Genomic DNA, 4,653 nt, shown 5'->3' with positions numbered 1-4,653 from the left:
TCTGAAGGTTCTAAAGGAAAATGTGTTCTATGCCTTTCTTTTAGCCTCTGTTGTTGCCAACAATCCTTCTCATTCCTTGGCTTGTACATTTATCTTTGTTCCAATCTTCGCCTCCATCATCATATGGTGTTCTCCCTGTCTGTGTCTTGTCTCTGTTTTCCCTTCCTAGAAGGACACCATCCATATCAGATTAGAGCCCACGTAATCAAGTATGGCATTATCTTAACTTGATTACATATGCAAAGAATCTATTTTCAAATAAGATAATATTCTTAAGTACCAGGGGTTATGACATATATTTTTTGGAGACACAATTCAAACCATAACAGCAGGTTGTCATCTTTAGCCTCTCCATTTTTAACAAAAGAATCAACCAATCTCTCAGTCTTTAAGACTGGAACCCTTTTTGATTTTAATTGAGATAAAATGACATGTCAAGTTGTATTGGTTTCCAGTGTACAGCATACCGATTCGATACATGTACATACTGCAGAGTGATCACCGCAGTAAATCTAGTTAACATCTATCACCACACACTGTTACAAATTGTTTTTCTAGCATTTGTTGAATTTGGTTGGCTAATATTTTATTGAGAATTTTTGCATCTATTTTCATCAGGGGTATTGGCACATAGTTTTCTTTTCTTATAACATTCCCGTCTGGGTTTAGTATCAGGATAATGCTGGCCTCATAAAATGAGGTTGGAAGTATTACTTCCTCTTCTGTTTTTTGAAAAAGTTTGGAAAGCTTCACTCTTCAAATGTTCGGTAGAATTCACCAGTGAAGCCATCTGCTCCTGGACTTTTGTTTGTTGGGAGGTTTTTGATTACTGATTCAATCTTCTTACTAGTAATCAGTCTATTCAGTTTCCCATTTCTTCCTGATTCTATCTTGGTAGGTTGTATGTTTCTAGGAATTTATCCATTTCTTCTAGGTTGTCCAATTTGTTGCTATATAACTATTTAAGTAGTCTCTTATGATCCTTTGTGTTTTTGTGGTATCAGTTTTAATGTCACCTCTTTTGTTTATTATCCTATTTGTTTGAGTCCTCTCTTTTTCTTGGTGAGACTATCTAAATATTCCTCTATTTTGTTTATCTTCCCAAAAATCCAATACCTAATTACATTGATCTTTTCTATTGTCTTTTTAGTCTTTATTTCATTTATTTCCATTTTGATCTTGGTTATTTCCTTCCTTCTCCTGAGTTTTGGATTCATGTCTTTTTCTTTTTCTATGTCTTTGAGGTGTAAAGAAGTTAGGTTATTTATTTGAGATCTTTCTAGTGTATTCATATAGGCATTTATTGCTATGAACTTTCCTCTTAGAACTGTTTTTGCTACCTCCTATACATTTTGGTACATTGTACTTCCATTTTCCATTGTCTCAAGGTATCTTTGAATTCTCTCTTTATTTCTTCTTTGACCCTTGTGTTGTTCAAGAGCACACTCTCCACATGTTTGTGAATTCTCAAGTTTTCTTTCTGTAATTGATTTCTAGTTTCATACCATTAATATCATTGTGATCAGAAGTGACGCGTGATAGGATTTCAATCTTCTTACATTTATTAAGACTTGTTTTGTGGCCTCACATGTGAGCTGTCCTGGAGAACGTTCTGTGCATACTTGGAGCAAAGTGTATTCTGCTGTTTTGGATGGAATGTTCTGTAAATATATCTTAAGACCATTTGATCTAACTAGTCATTTAACTGCAATGTTTTGTTTCTTTATTGATTTTCTGTTTAAACATCTATCCTTTGATGAAAATGGAGAACTGAATTCCCCTGCTAATGAAGTATCATTGCATTGCTGTCCGTTTTTCCCTTTTGGTCTGATAAAATTTTCTTCACATATTTAAGTGCTCTGATGTTGATTGTATCAACATTCTTAAAAGTAATAGCCTGTTGGTGGATTGACTCCTTGTCTTCATACAATGACTCTTTAGTCTCTTATTACAATCTTTGTCTTCAAGTCTATTTTGTCTGACTTAAGAATAGCTACCCCAGCCTTCTTATCCATTGCGTGGACTATGTTTTTAGTTCCTGTGTTTTCAGTTCTGTACATTCATAAAGGTGAAGTAAGTCTCTTCCAGCAACATATAGTTGGGTCTTTTTGTTTTATCCATTCAGCCACTCTATGTCTTTGGATTAGAGCACTTAATCTGTCTACATTTAAAGTAATTTATGACTGGTATGGACTTATTAACATTTTGTTCATTAATTTCTGGCTGTTTTGTAATTTTTTTCTACCTTCTTGTCTGATTTCCTCTTTTGTGATTTGTTGATTTTTCTGAATTGATATGCTTTGATTCCTTTCTCTTTATTTTTGAATATCTAATATAGGTGTTTGCTTTGCAGTTACCAGGAGGCTCGCATAAAATATATTTCTTATAACAGTGAGTTTTCAATTGATAAGAATTTAAGTTCAAATGCATTCTAAAGTTCAACATTTTTGTTCCCTCTCGCACATGTTTTATGTGTTGATGTTACATTATACATCTTTTTATTTTTTGTAACTATTAACAAATTATTGTATTTATAGTTATATTTACTTCTTTTATCTTTTAAGCTTCCTACTGCATTTATAAGTGATTAACTCATCACCGTTACAACATTAGGTTATTCTGAATTTAGCTACATATTTCCCTTTACCTATGATATTTATACTTTTATATGTTTTCCTGCTACAATTAGCACCCTTTTGTTTCAGCTTAAAGAAGTCCTTTTAACATTTCTTGCAAGGCTAGTCTAGTGGTGATGAACTCCTTTATTAGCTTTTGCTTCTCCAGAAAACTCCTCATCTCTCCTTCAATTCTGAAGGACAGTTTTGCTGCATAGAGTCTTCTCAGTTTGTAGGTTTTTTCTTTCAGTCCTTTGAATATATTGTGGCACTCACCTCTGGGCTGAAAAGTTCCTGCTGAAAAATCTGCTGATGGTTTTATGGAGTTCCCTTGTAACTAGCAAGTTGTTTTCCTCTTGCTGATTTTAGGATTCTCTGCTTTTCTTTAACTTTCAACAATTTAATTATAACGTACCTTGGCGTGGATCTCTTTGTATTCATCTTTTTTGGATCTGCCTAGACACTCTGGATCTGGATGTTTGTTTACTTCCCCAGGTTACAGAAGTTTTCAGCAGTTATTTCATTAGTTATGTTTTCTGCCTCATTCTCTCACTCTTCTCTTTCTGGCGCTCCTGTAGCATACATATTAGTCTGCCTGATGTTGTCTCATAAGTCCTTTAAGCTATCTTCACTCTTTTGCATTCTTTTTCCTTTCTGTCCTTTTGATTGGATGGATGCCACTACCCTGTCTTTGAGTTCACTAATGCTTTCTGGCACACTATCTGGTCTGATGTTGAACCCTTCTATTAAATTTTTCAATTCAGTTATTGTATTCTTCATGTCTGAAAATTTTTTGGACACTTTCTTATATTTTTATCTCTTTACTGAAATTGTCACTTTGTTCATGCTTTGTTCCCATGGCTTTGGTGAGCATCTTTATGACACTTTTATTGAACTCTTTATCAGATAAGTCACTTATCTCCATCTCCTTAAAGTCTTTCTGAGTCTTTATCTTATTCTTTCCTTTGGTACGTGTTCTTTTGTTTCTTCATTTTCCTTCACCCTCTTTGTTGTATTCTGCACAGTAAATAAAAGACACCTCGCCGTCCTAGTTTTGAATTAATAGTCTCATGTAGCAGATGATTGTTATCATTCAACTCTGCCCTAGCTCTCAGATGTCTTTCTATACTTTGTGATTGTCCAAGCAGCTTTCTTTGTACTTAGTGACTCCCAGTAGTTGAGGGTATAACAAAATCTGTCAGTTTCCCAAAGGAAAGGATCTCAGTCAGCACCTAGATCAAGGCTCATTGGAAGCCATACCTTCAGGTAGCAGCTTTTAGAGCACATAAACATGCGTCTTTCAAGAGAAGACTAGGAGATTGGTGTTTTTGTCTGCACTGAGCATTAGGAGTATAGCCAGCTAAGAACTATTTCTGTGCTTGCTACCATCCCATTGAACCTAAGAATACAAGGTCTGATGTCTACCAGGGCCAGGTTATCAAGGGATGAGTATTCTCCATGACAGCCACAAAAGCCCGGGCACCAGGTGTGTTCACAAGCTCCTTTCACAGAGACACTGGCAACCTTGGGTGAAGCAGAGGTTGAGTATAAAGGTGGTGCACACTGGCATCCCTCATCTATGGAGAAAATTGAACTCAATCCTTACATGTGTGTTCAATTAGAAGTTTACCCCTCACTCCATAGCTATTAAGACAAGCAAATAGACTTCTTTCACAGAAACAATGGGCGCCTTTCATTCTGTTGCTTCTGTACCGGCTCCTGGGGGTAAAACTCAGTAAGGTTGCATAATGGCTTTATGAACAGTCTCTTAGTTCACTCTCACCTTGCGGGACTTCTACTTCATGATCTTGAACCACAACCTCATCTGTCTTTGAGATTCCTAAATTTAATGTGTTTCAATGTGGGTTTTTCCTTAGCTCTCCTCTTTGGAATTCTATTTGCTCTTTTAAACATAAATTTCTATTTATGGTCTGAATTTCAAAAAATTTATCTCCAATATCTCTTCAGGCATTTCATCATCTCCATATTTATTTTTCTCATTCTTTAAGTCCTATTATCTGAATTTTAATAATTTTAC

Source organism: Equus asinus, chromosome 8 (assembly GCF_041296235.1).
Source record: "Equus asinus isolate D_3611 breed Donkey chromosome 8, EquAss-T2T_v2, whole genome shotgun sequence".
NCBI classification, from domain to species: Eukaryota; Metazoa; Chordata; class Mammalia; order Perissodactyla; family Equidae; genus Equus; species Equus asinus.
This window is presented reverse-complemented; position numbering follows the sequence as displayed.